General features: G+C 42.8%; 2 long non-coding RNA genes across 4 annotated transcripts; both read right to left on the minus strand.

Annotated features, from left to right (window-relative positions):
• Positions 1 to 4,971: 4,971 nt before the first annotated feature.
• Positions 4,972 to 8,197, minus strand: LOC110487535. The gene is made up of 4 exons (XR_005035524.1): positions 7,827 to 8,197; positions 7,479 to 7,605; positions 7,136 to 7,328; positions 4,972 to 5,794 (listed from the first exon to the last, which is right to left on the minus strand). It is a non-coding gene; the product is annotated as an uncharacterized LOC110487535 (long non-coding RNA).
• Positions 8,198 to 8,684: 487 nt separating this feature from the next.
• Positions 8,685 to 25,501, minus strand: LOC110486175. Of its 3 annotated transcripts, none has more exons than XR_005035525.1 (6): positions 25,436 to 25,501; positions 23,424 to 23,601; positions 21,372 to 21,412; positions 11,633 to 11,859; positions 11,379 to 11,562; positions 8,685 to 9,866 (listed from the first exon to the last, which is right to left on the minus strand). It is a non-coding gene; the product is annotated as an uncharacterized LOC110486175 (long non-coding RNA). The 3 variants fall into 3 exon arrangements; XR_002468041.2 differs by having other exon boundaries at positions 11,633 to 13,671; XR_005035526.1 differs by lacking the exons at positions 21,372 to 21,412; positions 23,424 to 23,601; positions 25,436 to 25,501 and adding an exon at positions 15,304 to 15,501 and having other exon boundaries at positions 11,379 to 13,671.
• Between the last annotated feature and the right edge of the window lie 1,104 nt (positions 25,502 to 26,605).

Raw genomic sequence — 26,605 nt, forward strand, 5'->3', positions numbered from 1 at the left:
TCTTGTAAATGGTTAGTGGAGTGGTAATAAAATGTTTTGGACAGAAATCCCCAAAACAATGTTTGTAATGAAGCTCTGTTAACATTGTAAAACAGAAACATGGATGGAAGAGTTCACCCTCCGCTGAGATAGACACAAAACCAACCAATTGCAACACAGCCCTGATAATCAGACTGGAGGACTGGTTTACCAAGTTGACCATCAGGGCAACACACTCTGCTCCAACTCAACCTGTGCTGTTATCAAGAAGAAGAACAGAACAACATTCTTTCTATACTGTAGTCCCAAACACTGAGTATCCAGACAACCGTTTCTTTGCAAGTCTGTCCCTTGAAAAGGTGATAAACTGGGCTACTGGAAAACAAAGGTTGATCCTACTTCGCAAGTCTTAAAACTTGGCGAGGTCACCCTTCTCAAATGCAGATCAAACACTACTTTAATGATTTACCTACAGGAGCGGTTTAGAATATATTACAGTATGTGTAAGAATGTTTTATTGCACGTCTTTTTGGAAGCAAGAACTTTTACAGTGATATGGATACAGTTCACAGAAAAATCAATTTGGCACTTAAAGAACAAAAACAAACCAATAACTGCCGCACTATAAGCGCTTGCTACTGTATAGTACATTTTGTGGTGCATTAAGGTAACCAAATGAAGTTCAACGGAAGTTTTTAAACCTATGGTCCTTTCAAATGAAATCAGTCTAGATTGATTGCTTTTAACTAAGCACTCATAATGACTGGGCAGATGATTTCTAAAGGCCAGCAGTGGCTTAGATTACCCTGTGGTCTCCACACCTGCACAGGTGCTTAACAAAGTATAGGGAGAGATTAGTCTGTCTGAATACAGCTTATGTTGGCGGGACACCAAGGGGAAGAGCAGCCATTTGTGAAGGCTCTTCTGTCTAGGGTTCATCTCTACAGCTCTGTTGTGATCATGTGTTTGCCTGACTAAATATGACTGTCTACCAAGACCGTCGAGGTCACATTATATATAACAGTAGTATCAGCATTGGGAAAGGAACTAAAATAAAAAGTTGTTGCAAAGTCAACAATATTGTATTAGAATAATAAATCATCGTGCCCTTGGATGAAATGACTGAATACATTTGTAAGCAGTTATTTGTTGGATAAATTAGTTAGCAATTTACCTTAATTAAAATTGCCTGTGAGGCACAACCCGCAGGAATGGTGTCAGCTTTTATTGGGACCAAAGGGGATGGAGAATTGCATTTCTGGAGGAGACCTCGCGGTCCTATCCATGTCGGTCACAGAAGCAATGATGTCCAAGGTCTCTCAATCACCACCCTTATGCATTATGGCCAGTCTGTCCTGGCGTAAGACACAAGTAAAAACTATCGTGAAGCCCTGTTGCCTGAAATACAATCCCATACCGTCTTCTTGACCAACGCTACTCCAGATCTGCACAATCCCTCAGGACTCAAAGAACAATCTCAGGGTTCGGAGCGCAAAGTCTTTTGTCTTTCATATGAACAACGACTGAGGAATGAAGAGCTAGGGAACGGCCTCTGTAAATGCCATTGAAACACTAGATGGGAACAGACAGAGGGGAATCTCTTTCCCTCTGGAAGTCTGCATGGGTAATAAGATCAGACAGACACTGGAAAGAAAAGCTCTCTAACTGGAGAACTATGGGCAAACCAAGCAGCGAAAGAAAGAGCAAACAGTAAAAACTCTGCTTCCCGCCCAGCATTTCTGCCTGTGTATGGGGAACGCCACTATGTGATATTTACAACATCCTGCTGCTGGACATGCTAACGACATGCTAACGTAGCCTCTGTCTCTTTTTCTTGTCTTAATGGCATCAACAGTCACAATGCTCTGCAACCAGACTGCTTTCTATACCTTTACTTTCAACATGCAGCCTAATAGTAAGAGATTGTTTAAGGTCTGGATTGGTTCACAGCCAAGGCCTTGAAATGGCATCAAGTTAATACGGTATACAATGTAAACCAACAGCCAAATTAAGAATTTATAAGTACTTTCAAATATACTTAATACTGTAAATATGACATTAATGACAACTATGTGACTTGACAAGAGATATATTCACAAAAAGCTGCTGAGGTTCTGGATTGTGTTCAACAACTAACAATAACTACGTTCAATGTAATGTATCCAAATGGAGGCCTACCTTTTTTACTTTCAGTAACCAAATCTCTCTCTTTAAAAAAAAAAAAGCTTCCCCTTGTGTTTCCTACTAATTCTAACAGCCAGCCAGACAAGCAGTCAGTTCCACAAATGGGATATAAATACTGCGGTGGATAACAATCAGTGCTTCAGGACTACAGGACTAAACTTTATTTGTCACATGCGCCGAATACAACAAGTGTAGTCTTTACCGTGAAATGCTTACTTACAGTTGAAGTCGGAAGTTTACATACACTTAGGTTGGAGTCATTAAAACTAGTTTTCTAACCACTCCACAAATTTCTTGTTAACAAACTACAGTTTTGGCGAGTCGGTTAGGACATCTAACTTTGTGCATGACACAAGTCATTTTTCCAACAATTGTTTACAGACAGATTATTTCACTATATCACAATTCCAGTGGGTCAGAAGTTTACATACACTAAGTTGACTGTGCCATTAAACAGCTTGGAAAATTCCAGAAAATTATGTCATGGCTTTAGAAGCTTCTGATAGGCTAAATGACATTATTTGAGTCCATTGGAGGTTTATTTGTGGATGTATTTCAAGGCCTACCTTCAGACCATCACAAGTCTGGTTCATCCTTGGGAGCAATTTCCAAATGTCTGAAGTTACCACGTTCATCTGTACAAACAATAGTACGCAAGTAGAAACACCATGGGACCATGCAGTCGCCATACCGCTCAGGAAGGAGATGTGTTCTATCTCCTAGAGATGAACGTACTTTATTGCAAAAAGCGCAAATCAGTCCCAAAACAACAGCAAAGGACCTTGTGAAGATGCTGGAGGAAACAGGTACAAAAGTATCTATATCCACAGTAAAACGAGTCCTATATCGGCATAACCTGAAAGGCCACTCAGCAAGGAAGAAGCCACTGCTCCAAAACCACCATAAAAAAGCAAGACTACGGTTTGCCACTGCACATGGGGACAAAGATCGTACATTTTGGAGAAATGTCCTCTGGGCCGATGAAACAAAAATGGAACTGTTTGGCCATAATGACCATCGTCATGTTTGGAGGAAAAGGGGGAGGCTTGCAAGCCGAAGGACACCATCCCAACCGGGAAGCACGGGGGTGGCAGCATCATGTTGTGGGGGTGCTTAGCTGAAGGAGGACTGGTGCACTTCACAAAATAGATGGCATCATGAGGATGGAAAATTATGTTGATATATTGAAGAAACACCTCAAGACATCAGTCAGGAAGTTAAAGCTTGGTTGCAAATGGGTCTTCCAAATGGACAATGACCCCAAGCATACTTCCAAAGTTGTGGAAAAATGGCTTAAGGACAACAAAGTCAAGGTGTTGGAGTGGCCATCAAAAAGCCCTGACCTCAATCATATAGAACATTTGTGGGCATAACTGAAAAAGCGTGTGTGAGCAAGGAGGCCTACAAACCTGACTCAGTTACACCAGCTCTGTCAGGAGGAATGGGCCAAAATTCTTATTGTGGGAAGCTTGTGGAAGGCTACCCGAAACGTTTGACCCAATTTAAACAATGTAAAGGCATTGCTACCAAATACTAATTGAGTGTATGTAAACTTCTGACCCACTGGGAATGTGATGAAAGAAATACAAGCTGAAATAAATCATTCTTAAAATAAAGTGGTGATCTTAACTGCCCTACCACAGGGAATTTTTACTGGGATTAAATGTCAGGAATTGTGAAAAACTGAGTTTAAATGTATTTGGCTAAGATGTATGTAAACCTCCGACTTCAACAGTGCAGTTGAAGAAGAAGAAAATATTTACCAAGTAGACTAAAATAAAAAAAGTAATAAAAAGTAACACAACAAGAATAACAATAACAAGGCTATATACAGGGGGCACCGGTACAGGCTAGTTGAGGTAATCTATACATGTAGGTGGGGGCAAAGTGACTATGCATAGGTAACAAACAAACAGCGAGTAGCAGCACTGTACAAAAAGGGGGGGGGGGGGGGGGGGGGGGTCCGGCGGCAATTTTATGAATTGTTCAGCAGTCTTATGGCTTGGGGGTAGAAGACATTGATTGAGGAGCCTTTTGGTCCTAGACTTGGCTCTCCGGTGCCACTTGCCGTGCGGTAGCAGAGGGAGCAGTCGATAACTTGGGTGACTGGAGTGTCTGACAATTTTATGGTCTTTCCTCTGACACCGCCTAGTATATCGGTCCTGGATGGCAGGAAGCTTGGCCCCAGTGATGTACTGGGCCGTTCGCACTGCCCTCTGTAGCGCCTTACGGTCAAATTCCAAGCAGTTGCCATACCAGGCAGTGATGCAACCGGTCAGGATGCTCTCGATGGTGCAGCTATAGAACCTTTTGAGGATCTGGGGACTCATGACAAATCTTTTCAGTCTCCTGAGGGGGAAAAGGTATTGTCGTGCACTCTTCAAGACTGTCTTGGTATGTTTGGACCACGATAGATTGTGGTCCACCAAGGAACTTGAAACTCTCGACCCGTTCCACTACAGCCCCGTTGATCTTAATGGGGGCCTGTTTGGCCCGCCTTTTCCTGTAGTCCACGATCAGCTCCTTAGTTTTGCTCACATTGAGGAAGAGGTTGTTGTCCTGGGTGATGAGCTTCGTGGGCACTATGGTGTTGAACGCTGAGCTGTAGTCAATGAACAGCATTCTCACATAGGTGTTCCATTTGTCCAGGTGAGAAAGGGCAGTGTGGAGTGCAATTGAGATAGCGTCATCTGTGGATCTGTTGGAGCAGTATGCGAATTGGAGTGGGTCTAGGGTGTCCGGGAGGATGCTGTTGATGTGAGCCATGACCAGCCTTTCAAAGCGCTTCATGGCTACCGACGTGAGTGCCACGGGGCAGTAATCATTTAGGCAGGTTACCTTCGCTTCCTTGGGCACAAGGACGATGGTGGTCTGCTTGAAACATGTAGGTATTATTATTATTATTGAGGAGTAATGTCTCTTGATGAGGCTTGACAGATGAACCAATGTTCCATCCACATTCTCATCTGGACAAAATCATTTTGGCAGAGTAAAAACAAGTGTCAGCATGCAATCCACAAGCATGCCTGTAGTTATGTTGACCAGTACAACATACAGTCTCAACAAGTCAGATTGGCTGGTTTGGCTGGTTCTTGGAAGGGTTAGCAGCCTTGCCGTTATCTAAGTCCATAGCTTCTTCTTTGAGCAGGTTCCTTGAGTGATCGTGGTCGATGGCCTTGTTGTCGACAAGGTGCTTCCTGGTCTGGTGTTCTGCCTAATCACAGCGGTTGACCACGGTCTGGTTTGTAGCCTGGTATATCTTCATCACTCCCTACGATTACACAAAGCTACCGCTGGAGAGCTGCCGCAGCCGTAAGTGGGCTGCTGGAGTGAGAGCCTTGCGCTGTGTTCACATTAGGTCACGGCTGAAGACTAAGACAGCTGCTGTGGTTTCCCCAACAGGTGTGAGAAAATCTTATTTCACCCACCTTATATTACCAGTTTGCCCAAAACCTGAAGAGAGGTGACATTTGTTACCACAAACAATCGCTGGGTCCTTCACATAACTCAGGGTGGGGCAGCCTTGGGTGGGGCAGCCTCAGGGTGATAGGGGGAGGGCCTTACACTTGCATTTCAGCAAAGGGCCCGTTAGAGCTGCTGTTGTTGTGGTGGTTACCCAGCGAGGTACTGACTAGAGATGAGGGAGGGAGGGAGGGAGGGAGGGAGGGAGGGAGGGAGGGAGGGAGGGAAAATGTTAGGTGAGGAGTATGTATGACAAAGGATAGGGAGAGCTTATATAAAGTTAAAACAAAAGATGAGTATTAACTATTTGATGTACGTTTTAAGTACTGAGTGACATTTAGACCAAGTCAAAATGTGAAAAACAGTAAGGAACAAAGGATGGAGTAGCTAAGCGGATCAACATCGACGTGGGGCAAGCAGGTCTCACATAAAAAGGAAGAAGTGAAATAGGTACTGGTCCACTTACTGGGTAAGAGGAAACATTGTTCACTCCGAATAGGTGCACTTGATTCCCACTTTGGGCACATGCCCAATCCACAAAGCACCCCCACCCAAAACCCCCGTCGCACTGCAGCGGTGGAGACTGTGGCCCAGCCCCTGGGGGTGTCAGTCTTGGTCCCGCCAGGGCCAATTGGGCTGAGACATGACAGTACTGGGAGGGTGACACTCAGACACAACTGACGGCTCCTTACCTTTGGTCGCACTGCAGCGGTCACACTCAATTCCTGGAGGGCCATGTGTTTGCTGATTTTGGTTGTGTCCTTTCAATGTGTCCAATGAAGACATGAGGGGAGTTCCTAACTAGTCAATGACCTTAATTTATTAATCAAGTTCAAGGTAGCGAAAACCTGCAGACACTCGGCCCTCCATGAATTGAGTTTGATACCCCTGTGGTAGAGCTCTCAAGCATCTATTCACTTTTCTAATGGGGGTTTTGGGTGGCTAACAAGTATTAGTATTGTTAGTTTAGTGTGTAGACATGACTGGCCCTATGTGATGCCCTTGTGTGTTGTAGTCGATGTTCTTCTCTCTACACTTGTAGATGAGTATATCTGGACTGTAATGATTGAGCATTTCTGGGGGCTCTCTGAAGTTCTGATTTCTGAGATTATAACTATGCACCCCTGGGAATATTAATATGCTTTTAATGAATTTTGAATGACTAAACATATGTTTGCATTTATGGACTATTAAAATAGCATGTGTGTTTGGATTTATGGATAGGCCTATATAAAGGCTTGGTTCAATCTTTAGTAGAAAACATGGTATTTGCACATTTACAGTAATGGGATGTTTGAAGAAAATATTGTTGGGCCTTTTGTTAAAGAAACATGTTATTTTCCTGTTGTTAAATTGGAATCTAAAGAATAATAATTACTAACCTTTGAACCTGTATAATCTGACATCTTTCAAAAAGCTTCTCAGGTATTTATATGTGCCTGTCTGTGCACAGCATATATGCATAGTACCGTACACAGCTGACTCCTGTGAACTTCGGATAAGTGCTCACCTAGGCTGCCATGTTGCTTATCTATTGCCGTAAGTCAGTCTTGACAATAGGTGGCACTGTGACGAACACCTGGCCAGGTCTCTGAGCAGGCTGGCCCTCAGCTGCAGCCCCCTGAGATGCTCTTCCTCCCCCTCCTCCCCCTCCTTCAGCGCCTGGGTCACCCTGGGAGGAAGTGAGCGGAGCAGGCCAGAGACTACAACGCAACGCCATAAAAAAGTTTATTTTGAGTTGAGGAGGCAATGCAATGTTTGTTTTATTGACCAGGTAACAGAAACATATTTTTTTTTGGGGGGGGGGTTAAGGTAACCATAGGACATAGCAGCAGGCAGCAGACAGTACTCACATTGGGATGGATGGGGCAGAGGGGTGCTTTGTGGATTTTACCCGTGTCTCCTGCTGACTCCCCCAGCAGGCCCAGTCTCTGACACCTGCTCTGGCTATGTTTCTCATGGGGCTCCTGCAACTGCTCTCTGCACAAAGAAACGTTCCTGAGTATACTTTGTGTAAACCTGTATACAAGCACTGCGGTCTGTGCCACACATGGACAGAAACATCCCTACTATGTGTATAGTCTATCCAGTAAACCTGCATGCACACATTATGGATGGCACTGAGGTTGGAACTGATGTTGTATGCAGGTGTGGATGGGCACTTGTTAACGTGTGGGTGATGTGTGTGTGTGTGTGTCTACCTGGTGCACCTCTCTCTGGCCTTGGTGGCAGCTGTCTCCTGAAAGAGGGAGCTGCTGTGTTTGAGGTACTTGTCGTACTCCTCCCCTCCCTGGCGGGGGAAGATCCTGCAGAAGCCGCCCAGGTGCTGGCCCTCATAGCTCAGGTCTAGCTCCACACTGGAGTTCTGCTGCTGGCTCTGCTCCTTGAGGACATTGGAATGGGCTTGGTAAAATTACATTTTCTCTGTGCTACTTTTTCATTTTATGTTTGGATAATGACGTATGACTCAGTGCAGACTCTATTATGACTCAGTCAAGGCAGACTATTAACCTCGTAAGGATCCGCCCCCCCCCCTTTTCAATTTTTGCCTAAAATGACATACCCAAATCTAACTGCCTGTAGCTCAGGCCCTGAAGCAAGGATATGCATATTCTTGATACCATTTGAAAGGAAACACTTTGAAGTTTGTGGAAATATGAAATGAATGTGGGAGAATATAACACATTAGATCTGGTAAAAGATAATACAAAGAAAAAAAAAACATTCATTTAAAAAAAAAATTGTACCATCATCTTTGATATGCAAGAGAAAGGCCATAACGTATTATGCCAGCCCAGGCGCAATTTTAATTTTGGTCACTAGATGGCAGCAGTGTATGTGCAAAGTTTTAGACGGATCCAATGTACTATTGCATTTCTGTTCCAAATTTTGTGTCAAGACTGCCCGAATGTGCCTAATTGGTTTATTAATAACTTTTAAATTTCATAACTATGCACTCTCCTCAAACAATAGCATGGTATTATTTCACTGTAATAGCTACTGTAAAATGGACATTGCAGTTAGATTAACAAGAATTTAAGCTTTCTGCCAATATCAGATATGTCTATGTCCTGGGAAATGTTCTTGTTACTTACAACCTCATGCTAATCGCTTTAGCCTACGTTAGCTCATCCGTACCACGGGGGACCCACCGAAACGCCAGGGCAGGCAAAGTGCAGGTCCATCACCTTGGTCTCCGGACCCAACAGGGAAAAAAGCTGCGCCCGAGGCGGTGTAGTGCCCAGGAGAAGGTCGATGGCGCAGTCATAGGGCCAAAGCGGAGGAAGCGCGGTGGTACGGGCCTTGCTGAAAACCTCCTGGAGGTCCTGGTACTCCGCGTGAACGGGGGAGAGGTCCGGGCCTTTTCCCAAGCCCACAGGAAGACGTCCTGGGGCAGGCAGCGCCGACTTCTGGCAATGCCCATGGCAAAACGGGCTCCAACCCAGGATAGAACCAGTAGCCCAGTCGATCAGGTGATTGTGCCTCTGGAGCCAAGGAAACCCCAAAACCACAGGTGCATGAGGGGATTCGATGGGCAGGAACTGCATAAACTCACTATGATTACCCAACACTCTCGGGTTAATGGTACACGTGGTGTGGTGACTCTGCCAATAGAGCGCGCCCATCCAACGCTCTGACGTCCATGGGAATGGAGAGGGGTTGTGTGGGGATTTCCTGCTCCGACACCAGGGTAGCATCCAAATGAAGAAGGCTGCAGCTCAAAGATGAGAGAACACTGGGAGAGAAACGCCCAGCAGAATCTGGGATCTCCAGCGTAGCGATCCGGAGGAAGTATGCGGGGTTCTTGGGAAGCCGGGGTAGATTGGGGAGAAACGCCGGTGGTAGTGGGGTAATTGACAGTCTGGGGGATTACTGTAGTGGTGGGCTGCCTCACAGACAATCCGAGGAATTGTTCCAGCAATGTATTGAAGGCATGGTCCTGGCGTACCGCCAAGGTCTGGAATCCTTCCATAAGTACTTGAAGTAACACCTCGTGTCTTCCAATGGTGGCTCCCTGAGAGGAGATGGCGCTGCAGAGCTGGTAAGCGTTTGCTGGGTTAGTCATGGCCAGTTTGTACAATCAGACTCTGGATATGACCCAGATGCAGACACGGGAGGCGGATAGTACAGTTCTCAGATTATTTATTAGAAACACAGGGCAGGCAGAGGGCAGGCACGGGTTCGTAATCAGGTCAGAGTCAGCCAGGTACAGGATGGTAGGCAGGCTCGGAGGCAGAGAACTAGAGAAAAAGGAAGGCGGGAAAGAACGCTGGTAAGACCTGACAAGACAAACTGGCAACAGACAAACACAGCTATAAATACACAGGGGATAATGGGAAGATGGGCGACAACTAGAGGGGGGTGGAGACAAGCACAAAGACAGGTGAAACAGATCAGCGTGTGACAAGCAGATTATTATGACTCAGAGCAGAAGACTATTATGACCCAGAGCGGCAGACTATTATGATTCAAGAGCAGCAGACTATTGTGATTCAAGAGCAGCAGACTGTATTATGACTCAATTGGGTGATTCCATGCCAGGAAGTCCCAAAAATAATTTTGGTATATCAGATTGTTCTGGCAATTCTCACATAGAAGCGTCATTGGGAGGAAGGATGTTTGATATGCGTTTTACATTTGTATCACAAACCATTTTTGAAAAAGTAATGATGGAAGTGGAGATTTTAGGCCCTTTTTAGACCTACACATGCCTCCTGTAAGACCCTACGATCTATGAATAGCACATGATACAGACAACATATTGGTGTCATTATACTCCTGATAGTGTGCTGTAAAATATGGAGTATGTCTGAATTCTGAAATACAATGTTTCACATTAATTTATTAAACATAAAACAAAAATACAAATATCTCAAAAAGTACCCTTTTTAATTTGTTTGGAATAATATACTCTTCAAACACCTCACATTTCCAGTGTGGGTGCTCTGCTACTTTCGAAGATATGACCCATTTTATATATAGAAATGGACATTATAGGTTATTAACTAATCACATTCAGCAAATCACCAGCAGAGGGCATTCCCTTTGAATCCATTTTCCCATTCACTTTGAATCCATGTTCCCATTCACTGTGTTCATAGTGCTCATACATTGTTTAAAACAATGTCTATAAAAATGAGCAAAATCAAAAAAGGGTACTTTTGAGGTATTCATATTGATTGTTTCAATGTTGAAAAAAAAGTATGTTATTTTTTTATTTTAATCTAGACATAGTCCATATTTTACAGCACACTATAAGGAGTATAACGACACAAAGATGTTGTTTGTATCATGCACGGTTCACTGATAACAGGATTTTACAAGAGGCAGGTCTAAAACAGGCCTGAAATGGCCACTTTCATCATGATTTTCTAAACATTGGTTTGTGATATGAATGAAAAACATCAAAGACAAAATGAGAGAAAAAAAATCCAGAAAATCACATTGTAGGATTTTTAATGAATTTATTTGCAAATATGGTGGAAAATAAGTATTTGGTCAATAACAAATGTTTATCTCAATACTTTCTGGATTTTTTCCCCCCTCATTTTGTTTGTCATAGTTGAAGTGTACCTATGATGAAAATTACAGGCCTCTCTCATCTTTTTAAGTGGGAGAACTTGCACAATTGGTGGATGACTAAATACTTTTTTGCCCCACTGTATGTGCTGTGACTCTATCATGACTCAGTGAAGTGACTACAATGACTGTGCTGTGACTCTATTGTGACTGAAGTTTTGCAGGGTCCTCACCACACCGTGTCTCCTTGGAGCGGATGTGCTGCAGCCAGTCTCTGATCCTGCTCCTCTCTTCCTCAGTGGCTTTGCGTCGGTCACAGGCCCCCAGGTTAATCAGCACGATCATGTCATACAGCAGCCTGTCCTTCACCTCTCTGTCCAGCCTGGAGTCTGTAGTGAAGCTAGTGGAGTGGTTGATCTCCACACACAAATACACAAGTATATCACACTGTACAAATACATGAGCAAGTGAGTGTGTGTGGTCTCACCTCGAACAGCCAGCGCTTGAGGCGGTAGTCGATGAGCACGTCGAAGCCCAGGATCTCGAAGTAGGCCCCGGTGGCGGTGTTGGAGGCGGCGTGGTACGAGAAGCATGTGTGGTAGCTGTGCTGGAGCACTGAGTGGGCTGAGACCAGAGCCTTGATCACCACATCCTCGATGTCAGCCCACACCTTCCCCGTATCAGTGCATCGTCTCCAGCAGATGGGTCAACTTCCTGTGGGGAGGGGGGAGAGAGAGAAAGACCACGAGCGGGACAAAGACCATTCAAACAGACAGGAATGTCGCCACATACAGTATCGGTTGAGCGTCATGTCATAGACCTGTTCCAATGCCGCTGCCTCTTCTTGCGAAAACACTTTCAACTGTCACAATGTTGTCTGTGTGTACAACTGCAGACAACTTCATTTTCACTTTATCCACACTGTTAAGGTTCTTGCAGTTAGTTTTGTTTGGGGGCAAAAATACGCCTGACATATCAAGGCAGTGATGAAATATGAGTGGCAGTATATCAGCCTCCTGAGTCGTGACACATGCTGCAAATAAGATTGGATGCTTGGCCTGCTGACAAGCCTGGCTGTGGCTCTTGCATACTGATACGAGTATGGTACGGGGGACCTGGGCCAGAGATGGCCATAAGTCTCAGAGTGGGACATGACTGACAGCTCTGAGTCATTGCTTTTAGACTGACATTAATTGTTCTAGCTGCTTCATTCCGACACCGGTCGCATTTGCATGGTCTGTTTTGTGACCGACAGGGTTTTCTCAAGTTGATTGAGCCATTATCCTAATGAGAGGGAAACCTGTAGAATTTATACCTAAAAGAATAGGCATTGTGCTTGCCTTTCACTCCTGGAACCAAGCACGAGTAAATACCCACGCTACAGGAACACCTTGGTGAAATACCATAGCTGGATAGTCAAATACAGCATCAAAGTGAAAGCCCAGGAAGACTCGTGTCAATAGATCACCTTTTGCTAACAGCGTTCTCGTCCCAGACAAAGTTCTCACTGTGTTTGTTAATGGTGTAGTTGGTCAGATGCATGAAAGGGGACAGTGAGTGAGATAGAGACTGTCGAAGAGGAACTAGAGAACAGGAGTACATTCACAGTGTTTGAATGTTTGGCATTGTTGCTAAGTCTTTTATGACAAGAGCTAGTAAAACGGTAGCTTGAGTCATCAATGGGGCCATATCACCGGTAAACAAATACGGTTTGAGAGGAGCAAGATTGAACACACCCACTGTAGGTCTGAGTTCAAGGACAGATGTCTATCTTATCTAAGTCCGTCTGCCTGCGTGTCTGTGTTCGATTGTGTTCCTGTCTGTCTCAATCCCCTTGAACACGTTTACAACATACTGATGATGTACAACATATCAATACCAACAGAAAACAAATGTTAGCATTTCTATCCTACATTGTACTAAACATTACATTGTACTATACATTAATTTTATTTTTGCACCGTCTCTATGCACACTCACACACTCCAACACACACACACGTAACATGCACACACATTTAGACTGACACATTTACACACACTCACATACAGTACAATCATCATATGCTGCTACACTGTTTATCATATACTGTATCCTGAGGTCTAGTCACCTTGTAAATCTGGTATTGGAACTGACCCTGTATATAGCTAAATTACTTCTCGTGCTCTTATTTTAATTTCTCGTGTGTTTTTGTTTTACCTTATGTTATTTGTCGCACTACATTAATATTGAATACTACATTGTTGGGTTTAGCGCTTGCCAGAAAGGCAATTCACTGTACTTGTGCATGTGGCATAAAAAACTTTAAGCTTTAAATACGATCCCTAACAAAACTACACAGTATGAACATGAAAGAACAATGACATTGAAATAAGTGTTATTTCATAGTTTTGATGTCTTCACTATTATTCTACAACATAGAAAATAGTACAAATAAAGCAAAACCCTTGAATGAGTAGGTGTCCAAACTTTTGACTGGTACTGTACATCTTGTGCTTCTTGGCCCTGGTGTAGGCCTGGAAGTCGCTGTAAATGTGGAGCGGGAGTGGGAGGGACACAACAAAGACATTTAAATACAAGAGGCAGTTTTATAAAAGGCTTCAGTTGCCAAAAAAAGAAGCACAGATGTTTAGATCCTTTTCCAACACAGCTGCATATTCTTCTTCACATCTTCTTGTAAATGCAGTACAATAAAATAAAATAAAGTTCATCCTATTTTGGTAGGCTAGTTAATGCTAAAACATAATAATGGTAATAATAATAATCACACAAATAATAATAATAATAAGGAAAATAAAGTCTCGACCCGATTTCCCTAAATGTTTTTCTGCTACCAAATATGTTTTATTAGGATAATTTATATGAGCCCTCAATTTAATTATACTAATTATCTTTTACAGAAAGTGATTCGATCAATTGATAGTGACACAGTCACACATTGTATAAGATTACTTCCCAAATTTCTTTGACTTTAGAAGGTCAGCTTCTGTAGGTCATAGAAACGAACCAAAGATATTCCCATGGGCATCTGAGCAGTGTCTTCCTCTGGCATTTTACAGCTTGTTTCTAGGCTAAATCAATGCAGATTTTTGCGTTACTTTAGATCAGTATAAACAATATATATTTTTTAATCAAGTAAGGTCCCCTAGGTTGGGAACCCTTGATTTAGATAACAAATAGACAGCATTATCAAATTCCAAAGTACACCGCAGGGTACAGTGCCAATAGTTTCCGTCTACCCTCGGCCCTCTAAGAAAGAGTTCGGGATTTCCATTCACAGACATCATGCAATCAAAGGATAAGGGTGTATTATCTAATGTAAAAGGTGTATCAATCTAGCCTGGTTAAACCAGATTGAATGGTGAGCAGGTCATTCAATTAACACCCACCGCCTGCCAAATACGGGTATTTTGGCATTGTCGAGTAAGATGTCTATTTCACCAGCCACGCTGGGGGTCAGGGCTCCACAAAGCAAGCATTTGATTTATGAATAAAAATAGTCAAGTATGATCACATGGTCAAATAAATGCTGCAGCAGCTGTTTTGAAAGCATTGGCGCCGTTTTGTTTCATAGCTGGTAAATTAATCGCACAAAGTCAAAGAAATTCTATATAGCCTACTCTACCTCTCGCTGCCACAGCGAGACTTTGTCCTTGTGTTTCCTGGCTAATTTACATTGTTTTGTTCACAAGCTAGGTTGTTTTTCTATGTTTGAGTTTCAACTGCTAGGGAAGAGAAGACCACTTTCACTAATCTCCACTAATCAGATTTAGGCTGCATTCCAAACACTTAAAAGAAACCCCCTCTCCCCTCAGCCCTCAAATTAAGTGGACACTTCTGATGACGTATCATGACATCTGACGAGTTTACACTTGCAGGGCAAGGGAGGAAGGAATTCATTTTACAGTCAATTGCTACAGTCAATTATGGATTGCTTGTCTACTTATATTAACTATATAATTATTAATATACGCCTACTCTATGATAGCTAGAAAATTAATTAACTGCCTAGCTGGAACTTCGGAAGGAAAATGTTTTATTTATACCATTTCCAAAAGCTAACCAAACAAAAACATCATTACTTTTACAAGACTTGTTTGATCTGTCATGAGCATTAATAACACAATTTCTAACTTATTTACATTTGCTTTTACTTACACTTGTATGTTATCTTCTCCATATTGACATTGAGGTATTAAGTTTTGGCGGACTTATCGTAGCGGATGTACAATCATTGCGAATTGAATTAAGGGGCGTTTTAGGCTCCGAAGTGAACATAATTGTACACTCGCAAACTGGATCAAAAACGAGGGCTGAGGGGCTTACGTAGCGAAATTCCCTTGTATGGCTAATCGTTTGGACCGACGACAAAGATGGCCGCGGGGATTCCCCCAAGGGCATAAAGTGAGGGTAAATGGAGGAGGGTGTGTCTTTTATGAGTTTGAAATGCAGCCTTAATCTCACAGGCACAAACATGACTTGAGTCTCGCTACCACGGTGACTTCCCGGTCTTAAAGTGGCCGGTTAACCTTTTTCCCCCCCATCTGTGATATTTTGGTTAAAAAATATATTATTCAATATACCACATTAGTTACTTCTTACGAGTAATACATTAGAGTGTTTTAGAAACATTACAGAGCATGCTATTCCATTTTTTTGTGTTTTGTTGGTGTAATTTTAGCTGCAATAAAATATTTTGTCTGGAAAGAAATTCTGAGTGGCTAGATTTTTTAACCTACAGTGGCAAGGGGGGGACAAAAAAGTAAATGTTATGCCCTGATGGTGAGCGCAGCATTCAGTTTGGTTTAACCAGGTTAGTGCCAATTGACTAATGGAAGCGTCACCAGGTGCAGGGGAAGATGTTGTACTCCTTGGGGAACCTCTTCAGCATGCAGTAAATGTTGCGAGCCAGTATGTTCTTCCTGCACAGCTCCATCATGCCAGGGAAGTGGTTGATCTTCTGTCAGGCCCACATTCAAAAATACTATAGTTTAAATACTGTATTATCACTATAGTGGGAAAACCATAGTTTTTTTGAGGACTGTAGTGTTTTTGCAGACTGTAGTATACACTAGTGTTTTTGTTTTATTATATTTAACATAGAACATGGTTGCATTTCTATAACCTGTAGGTAGATAGGATTGGGGTCTGAACAGATAGTTCAGAGCTTCTGCTCTTTTCTATAACCAGTAGGGACCACAATAAATGGTCTATACTTGGCATGTAGGTTTCTCACTTGTGGGTGGCACAAATTGGGATATGGTGGAGGGGAATGGGCAGGGTATATGCAAATTAAATACTGTACTATTACTATAGTTAAACTCTAGTGTTTTTGCGGACTGTAGTGTTTGAGGACATAACTTGTCACGGATCCTTCTGGAACTTTCATTACGCACACCTGACCCCTATTCCCACTGATTGTATTTGTATACGTGTCCTTTTGTTCACCATGGTGCTGTCGATTACTGTTACAACGTCCGAAGATCACCATGCTCAATGCCATGCGTCGGCTGGAGGGGTGTAAAGCTCACCGCCATTGGACACTGGAGCAGTGGAAACACGTTCTCTGGAGTGCTGAATCACGCTTCACCATTTGGCAGTCTGACGGACAAATCTGGGTTTGGCGGATGCCAGGAGAACGCTACCTGCCCGAATGCATATTGCCAACTGTAAAGTTTGGTGGGGGAGGAAGAATAGTCCGGGGCTGTTTTTTATTGTTCGGCTTTGGCCCCTCAGTTCCAATGTAGGAATATCTTAATGCGACAGCATACAATGACATTCTAGACGATTCTGTGCTTCCAACTTTGTGGCAACAGTTTGGGGAAGGCTATTTCCTGTTTCAGCATGACAATGGCCCTGTGCACAAAGCGAGGTCCATACAGAAATGGTTTGTCGAGATCGGTGTGGAAGAACTTGACTGGCCTGCACAGAGCCCTGACCTGCGAGCCAGGCCTAATCGACCAACATCAGTGTCTGACCTCACTAATGCTCTTGCGGCTGAACAGAAGCAAGTCCTTGTAGCAATGTTCCAACATCTAGTGGAAAGCCTTCCCAGAAGAGTGGAGGCTGTCATAGCAGCAAAGGGGGGACAAAATCCATATTAATGCCCATGATTTTGGAACGCAATGTTCGACATACTTTATATCATGTAGTGTATATTAGTGTTTTATTTTCCATGAATACAATTTTTAAAAATGTAACACAACAAAATGTGGAAAAAGTCAAGGGGTGTGAATACTTTCTGAAGGTACTTTACATCATATTATCAGTATGTGTTCATATTATGGTACTGTATCAACTTACTGGTCTTGATACCATTGACAGACTGTCCATATGTAGACAATACCAAATTAGCATATATTTCATATATTTTCGCATGAAGATACTGAACATGCATTTAATAATTTCTGGAAATAATAATCTACATCTTACACTCAACTAGAGAACGGATCTAAGGATCTTTATTTGCCATTGGTAGGAAGTGAAGGAAATGTGTGGTTTGGCTCATGATGTGAGTATCACAAGTGGTTAATTGGTTGAGTATCACAAGTGTTACTTTGGTGTTGTGTTGAATTGTGTGCGGTAGTGTAGTACTGGGTTTGTGAATAACATAATCAAAAGGTTGTGGTAATGGATAGGACTTGTGTACAGTGCCTTGCGAAAGTATTCGGCCCCCTTGAACTTTGCGACCTTTTGCCACATTTCAGGCTTCAAACATAAAGATATTCAACTGTATTTTTTTGTGAAGAATCAACAACGAGTGGGACACAATCATGAAGTGGAACGAAATTTATTGGATATTTCAAACTTTTTTAACAAATCAAAAACTGAAAAATTTGGCGTGCAAAATTATTCAGCCCCCTTAAGTTAATACTTTGTAGCGCCACCTTTTGCTGCGATTACAGCTGTAAGTCGCTTGGGGTATGTCTCTATCAGTTTTGTACATCGAGAGACTGACATTTTTTCCCATTCCTCCTTGCAAAACAGCTCGAGCTCAGTGAGGTTGGATGGAGAGCATTTGTGAACAGCAGTTTTCAGTTCTTTCCACAGATTCTCGATTGGATTCAGGTCTGGACTTTGACTTTGCCATTCTAACACCTGGATATGTTTATTTTTGAACCATTCCATTGTAGATTTTGCTTTATGTTTTGGATCATTGTCTTGTTGGAAGACAAATCTCCGTCCCAGTCTCAGGTCTTTTGCAGACTCCATCAGGTTTTCTTCCAGAATGGTCCTGTATTTGGCTCCATCCATCTTCCCATCAATTTTAACCATCTTCCCTGTCCCTGCTGAAGAAAAGCAGGCCCAAACCATGATGCTGCCACCACCATGTTTGACAGTGGGGATGGTGTGTTCAGCTGTGTTGCTTTTACGCCAAACATAACGTTTTGCATTGTTGCCAAAAAGTTCAATTTTGGTTTCATCTGACCAGAGCACCTTCTTCCACATGTTTGGTGTGTCTCCCAGGTGGCTTGTGGCAAACTTTAAACAACACTTTTTATGGATATCTTTAAGAAATGGCTTTCTTCTTGCCACTCTTCCATAAAGGCCAGATTTGTGCAATATACGACTGATTGTTGTCCTATGGACAGAGTCTCCCACCTCAGCTGTAGATCTCTGCAGTTCATCCAGAGTGATCATGGGCCTCTTGGCTGCATCTCTGATCAGTCTTCTCCTTGTATGAGCTGAAAGTTTAGAGGGACGGCCAGGTCTTGGTAGATTTGCAGTGGTCTGATACTCCTTCCATTTCAATATTATCGCTTGCACAGTGCTCCTTGGGATGTTTAAAGCTTGGGAAATCTTTTTGTATCCAAATCCGGCTTTAAACTTCTTCACAACAGTATCTCGGACCTGCCTGGTGTGTTCCTTGTTCTTCATGATGCTCTCTGCGCTTTTAACGGACCTCTGAGACTATCACAGTGCAGGTGCATTTATACGGAGACTTGATTACACACAGGTGGATTGTATTTATCATCATTAGTCATTTAGGTCAACATTGGATCATTCAGAGATCCTCACTGAACTTCTGGAGAGAGTTTGCTGCACTGAAAGTAAAGGGGCTGAATAATTTTGCACGCCCAATTTTTCAGTTTTCGATTTGTTAAAAAAGTTTGAAATATCCAATAAATGTCGTTCCACTTCATGATTGTGTCCCACTTGTTGTTGATTCTTCACAAAAAAAATACAGATTTATATCTTTATGTTTGAAGCCTGAAATATGGCAAAAGGTCGCAAAGTTCAAGGGGGCCGAATACTTTCGCAAGGCACTGTAGTTGTGTGGGTTTTGTGATTGTGTAGATCTGTGGCTGTGTACTTGACTACACAGAACTTGACTAGTTCTGTGGTTGCAGATTGGATATGGTCGCAATGCTTACTGCTTAGTTCTGTGGTTGTGTACATGGTTGCTCATGTTCTCCCTCTCTGTGTGGGTGTGTTTGCATGTGAGTGCATGTTGTGCATTTTACACACTTATAGTATGTTGTTTGAACCCAGAGACACAGAGTGTGGGAAATCCCTATGCGAAGGGAATGGAGGCACAGCACAGCTGCCTTCTCATCACATGCCCCGAATGTAGAGCAGTCTGAACGCCGTCTGGCTCTGCCAACAAAGCATGCCACAATTTTATGGGCTTGTATATACGTGCGGTTTGCCCATGATCCTAAAGCCGGTCTCTTAGCGTCTCTTCCCCAGCCCAGATAGTCCTTTCCCTTCTCTCTCTCTCCCCCTTCCACAGAAAGTCATACAGCCCTTACTAAACACACCATGACCTAATTTTGGAGGCTGAGCTTCTATTCAACTCAAAGATATTGCTTTGGACATTTACACTACCGTTCAAAAGTTTGGGGTCACTTAGAATTCTTCTTGTTTTTGAAAGAAAAGCACACTTTTTGTCCATTAAAATAACATCAAATTGATCAGAAATACTGTGTTCCAATGGCACGTTGTGTTAGCTAATCCAAGTTTATCATTTTAAAAGGCTAATTGATCATTAGAAAACCCTTTTGCAATTATGTTAGCACAGCTGAAAACTGTTGTGCTAATTAAAGAATAAATAAAACTGGCCTTCTTTAGACTAGTTGAGTATCTGGAGCATCAGCATTTGTTGGTTCAATTACAGACACAAAATGGCCAGAAACAATTAACTTTCTTCTGAAACTTGTCAGGCTATTCTTGTTCTGAGAAATGAAGGCTATCCCATGCGAGAAATTACCAAGAAACTGAAAATCTCGTACAATGCTGTGTACTACTCCCTTCACAGAACAGTGCAAACTGTCTCAAACCAGAATAGAAAGAGGAGTGGGAGTCCCGGGGTGCACAACTGAGCTAGAGGTACATTCGAGTGTCTAGTCTGAGAAACAGCTGCTTCACAAGTCCTCAACTGGCAGCTTCATTAAATAGTACCTTCAAAACACCCGTCTCAATGTCAACAGTGAAGAGGCGACTCCGGGATGCTGGCCTTCAGCTGTTTCCAGCTACAATAGTAATTTACAACATTAACAATGTCTACACTGTATTTCTGATCAATATGATGTTATTTTAATGGACACATTTTTTTGCTTTTCTTTCAAAAACAAGTACATTTCTAAGTGACCCCAAACTTTTGAACGGTAGTGTAAGTTAGCCAACTATTCATATTGGTCATGCCGAGACCGTCTTGGAAGAGTCTGTAAATACTTGATGTGTCGGGATAATTCCTTTACTTTCAACGTGACAAGACAGAACCATTGGGTCTTTCCAATATCTAACTGTGTGTATCATTGAAACTGTACGATGGGTCAAATAGTCAGAGGGATATATCTGTCATCATACTGGTGTACCAACATTTGACTGTGACAGTACTAAACAAATTTGACACTTAATTCCACTGCCGATCAGGTTAACAATATTACACTAGATCAGCATTTGATAAATATCGCAATACAGAATATGAAAAAAAACCAGCTTGTCAATCACTTTTGATTCATACTAAAAACCTGATGCGAGTGGCAAGTGTTGAGAGAACAATAGGTCTAGGTTAATGAGCTCAATTAATGATATTTTAATGACGCTTGATCAATGGCACTACATCATGGAGACAATGGCATTGATTGATCAGCTCTATAGGGATTAAGCACAATCCATTATCATTAGTCATTACTGTATTCAGTCATTCAGTGTGTACATCTCTTTGCTAATCATCAGGTTTGATCATTAGGAGGACTGGAGGGAGGGAGGGAGGTACTCACCGCTCTTGAACTTGCAGTTGGTCAGGTTGATCCACAGTCATCTGAAAGAGAAGAAACAGACAGACAGAGGGACAGATAGGTGCATTCTGACTAAACACTGACCATCCCTGACTAAACACAGACCATCCCTGACTAGACACTGACCATCCCTGACTAAACACTGACCATCCATGACTAACAGCGCCCGGCTAGCACCAAGTTTAACTGCATTTCCATTCACGATATTGAAATATTTTCTCCCAACATCCAGATTTGAGTGGGATGTACTGCACTGACTATAAATCCTTGTAATAACAATGTATGGTTCCATCAACATATGGTTTCATTGGGACGGCTTTCTAAATTGATTGTATATTGTTCTTCAAGTTAAACACATTGCTACCCAAGCTTTTACAATAAGATCCAGCTATACTGAGCTGCTCCCGGGAAGCTCTGTGTCAGCAGCATGTCATTTCTGTAAAGGCTTTAGTTCCCCAGTGCCTACTAACAGGAAACACAGTGCACCAAAGGCCCCTCCATCCAATTCTCCCCCTCTTCCTTCCCCTGGTTACTGAGCCAAGATCCTAGACATACACATCATTGGCCAATACAGGAGTCTGATTCATACTAGTGTTACTACCACCACCTACTGGCTACTGGTCTACGGAGCACGATGCTCGCCCACACTGCCAAAGCTCACACCTCATAGTAAGAAGTGCTAGAGGCTGCTAAACCGCAAAGCCACAATCATGTTATCGGCGTCCCCAAATGTCAACCTCGTATTTGTATATACATAAACAAAAACATAAATAAACAAACAAATACATAAATGACAACGAAAATAAATAAATACAATGGACAGAACCAACCGCTCTCTTTTAATAAGAGTCTAAATTAAATTGTCAGGTGTATAGCATTGTGACTGGTCCTCATAAAAATCATGCACCCTGACAATAATTAAGAGGAGGGCAATTTGACTTTCCGCCGTTGGAAAAGACAGACTCTTAAAAGGTACCGGTCTTGTAAACAGCATCTGAGAGCTCATTTTAAGGACCTGTATAGTTCACATGGCGCTTATTACTAGTTTCTGAACTGTTAAGCCTTCTCCTCTCCCAGTAAAAAAAAATAAAAAGGGGTGTGCCAAACTGTGCAGTAAAGAAATCCGCCATTAACTGTCCTTCACAGGGACTACACAAGGAATCCGGACTTAACTCTGCTCTCTCGGTCCTTCATCGGCTCCTGAATGTCATACAGTATGCAAGATATTTTAACAAGGAGATCAACGGGGTGGTGTGCTATGGTGGGTACAATGTTGACAACCAGAGTCTGGGTAAAAAACACGTTGCCTGCTTATACATGACATTATTTTAACTACCAACACAATTTTTGTCATTATTATCAGTATCATCAATGTATATAGAAATACAAAACGTTTATAACAGTATTTGGTATGCAATAATAACATAAAGCAATACATGGGATGGTCATTGATTTCTGGTCGTTGCTTTTAGGATCCCAGCTCACTCTGGGATCTCTCTATTTGGCACCACCACCAGACACCCCTACTCACCCACCCGTACCACCCGGCAGCACCCAATCCTATTTGGATCTCTGACCCTCAATGTCGGGCAGCAGACATCAAAAATAACCCCTTGTTTGTGGGATTGTGGCCCCATAGCCGCAGCTTTCGTCGCCTGTGTGATTTGTAGGTTGTGCCGAGGGACCTTGGGGGGCCTCTGGAGGGGAAAGAGGGGGACGAGGGGCCTGGTTTTATGGACAGGTACTGTAACCGGAGAGCTGTGCTCCTGGCTGCTGCAGCATCGCCCACTGTCTTTACAGACAGGCAGCTGCTCGTAACACGCCCGACGCTGCCTCCAGGCCCCACCCCCATGTGCCACATCCCTCCCTGCCAACCCCCTAATACATTCCTCCCAGCATCCCCTCAGACGAGGCTCAGGCTGCCCCTTGGGATCCAAATGGGCTGCCAGCACTGCCACATTTATGAAATAAGTAGTGTGTGTGTGTGTGTGTGTGTGTGTGTACATGCGTGTGTGACCACATGCATACACTCACAATTGGATTAGGAAGAAAATGAAGCCTTGAGGTACCGCTTCTTCCTGATGAGTGCCACTAGTGGAGAGACATGTGGAGTGTTGGGCTCTGGTCCCAGCTAGCCACCCTGTCTGTGCCTTGCTGGTCCCAGGGGAGTCACATTATGATGATGGAGACGTCTCCTCGTCTAGGCCTCATCCTATTGAATGCAAGAGGAAGCAAAACATTATTTAATTATCAATCTATAGGCATATATACATTACCAGTCAAAAGTTTGGACACACCTACTCATTCCAGGGATTTTATCTTTTAAAACTATTTTTCTACATTGTAGAATAATAGTGAAGATATCAAACATATGAAATAACACATATGGAATCATGTAGTAACCAAAAATGTGTTAAACAAATGTTTTTTTTACCAAATAGGGCTATCTTCTGTATCCCACCCTTACCTTGTCACAACACAACTAATTGGCTCAAACGCATTAAGGAAAGAAATTCCACAAATGAACTTTTAACAAAGCACACCCCTTCATTGAAATGCATTCCAGGTGACTACCTCATGAAGCCGGTTGAGAGAATGCCAAGAGTGTGCAAACCTGTCATCCAGGCAAAGCATTGCTACTTTGAAGAATCTCAAATATAAAATATATTTAGATTTGTTTAACACTTTTTTGGTTACTACATGATTCCATGTGTTATTTCATAGTTTTGATGTCTTCACTATTATTCTACAATGTAGAAAATAGTAAAAATAAAGAAAAACCCTGGAATGAGTAGGTGTGTCCAAACTTTTGACTGGTACTGCATTTTAACAGTACCAGTCAAAAGTTTGAATCAAAGTTCGGCATTCATTCAAAAATTCAGCATTCGTTCCAAAATATTTACATTCAAGACCAGTATAAAATATTATTTGGCCCCCATTTGAGAAAGTAGGAAATTTCATGTGCTTTGAATTAAAAGCATTGCGGGTGTTCTGGGAATGAATCATTACCACAAACTACCAAAATAAACACTGAACAACCACATCTCTGCTACCAGTTTTAACTGCTGTGTCAATGTCAACTGGCTCCAGACACAGAGTCCGCTTCTGGGCAACATATCAGCATAGCAATAGTAAACACATTCACCTCCAGGAGTAGAATAGTAGAGATGATGTATTCTACTAACCAACACCCCATTGAATGTAAACAGTGAGGAGTACCCACATGGCTAACCACAGGGACACCTGAGGTAAGTAGGGCAGACATTAAATAGCTCAGATTATGAGTGTGGGCTCATCAAAGCACTGAGGTTAACCAAAAGGGTTACCATAAAAGTCTTGGGTAGGTAACTGGCCGCCATGCAGATGGATGGGAGCTGAGACACTATGGGTAGACTGGGACACACACAACCTGGCTGGCAACCATAGCAACATAACCACCTGAGATGTCTGGTCCTTATTCCTCTGGTTCGATGGATGGTCTGTTTGAACCCAGGTAAGGTAACAACAGCCCTCAGACTAAAAGCATAAACTGAGATGTGGAAAAATGTTTGTGTGTAACTGATAGCCTACCTACCAATCCTTACAGGACTGTGCAAATATGACCACTGGTCACGTACCACACTTCCGCTCTCACCGTGGAACAGCTATGGGGCAAAACAGAATTATAACGCAGCTGTACTTTACATGTGTCAGGTGTACGCCTACTCTGTTCCAAAAAGACAGAACGATTCTGTCAGATTGTCAGAACCATAGCATACTCATATCAGTAAGCTACTCTACAACCATAAAATGCATGACATAGCTAGCTCATCTTTGAAATTCCGTCTAAGTCACAGACAAACTGTCATGTGGGAAATGGAGGGAAACGTGAGGGCACAACTCTGTAGCTAGCCTACAGTAGACAGTAGCTAGCATACATAACACCGTTTCTCATTTCAAGGTGCACATCAAACTGTGGCACTGTGGACCAACTTCAACTCAAGCCCATTCTAGCTAGTCATTATTGCCTGTCTGTCGTTAGCATTTAATATGAAATATTTTCTTACTTAAATCATGTCTGGCCCGAATTATTCTTCTTCACCGGTCTGCTGGGATAACCCTCGAGACCGAAGGAACGTCGTCATTTGATTGGCTTATAAGCTTTATGACCCGATAGGCTTTTTGATCAAGGCGCCAAATAGCTTATTTTTTTTACACGCGCTGTCAACCAGAAACCTCGTAGTATTGGTTACTATGGACATTCTAAAATACTGGGGACAAATTACATTATCCAGTGTAACAATCTGTCGCAAAGGTGTAGGCTAATGCATCAGATCAATTTCTATATTCTCTATGAGTCTACCTATTCAACTGGTCAAGTTTGCTTCCTGAATTGACTGCCTTCAATTTGACCCCAGCCCTGGTTGACCAGACTGAAGACCATAATTGACCTAAAAAATCAAGATAAACAGTATCATTCAGTCCACTGTGCACATTATGCTCCCTGGATCAGTCTCACCTTTTCCTTCCTAAGACCTAGTAAGCCTACTTACTGTCTTTGGATGTGAGTTGTGACATTTGATCTCAGAATGGGGACGGATGGGCGCTCTCCTGCTATATCCCCATAAAGCACGGTAGTTTGGTAGTTTAGACATAATCTTGGTTCACCCAGAACGTTTGGAGAGATACGTTTGGACACAACAGCTAGCAGAGAGTGGACTTTTTCATGGTAGGCCATCATTGTAAATAAGAATTTGTTCTTAACTGACTTGCCTAGTTAAATTAAGGTCAAATCAAATGTATTAAATAAATGTTCAGTATCATAGTAACATATTAATCTCCCCAAGGGGGCAGGTGGTGTGAGTGTAGCCTACACCAGCTGTTTCTTCTGTGAGTTGGCCATGGCCCCAGTTGGAACCATTGGGTGGTGGGTGGTGGCTGCTCAATGGGTGGGCCTGCTATGGATGGACTGCTTTGCGTCAGTGCTGTTTCAGCCACACATATGCTCTTTGAGTGACTGACTGCTTGGCTGGGTTTACAGTACACCCATTGTCTGAACTATGGGGATGGCTTCTTTATCAGCCTACATGACATAGCCACTACAGTCTACTTCCTTCCCCCATCAGTACTCTCCTCTGACTGACCCTGTCAGATATCTAGCTGTTGGGCGGCCATTTTCCTTCTTTGCCCTGAACAGGGCCTATAAATCAGGTGGTCCCCTCCTCCACCCCACCCCC

This window comes from Oncorhynchus mykiss, chromosome 13, assembly GCF_013265735.2.
Source record: "Oncorhynchus mykiss isolate Arlee chromosome 13, USDA_OmykA_1.1, whole genome shotgun sequence".
In the NCBI taxonomy this organism is placed as follows: domain Eukaryota; kingdom Metazoa; phylum Chordata; class Actinopteri; order Salmoniformes; family Salmonidae; genus Oncorhynchus; species Oncorhynchus mykiss.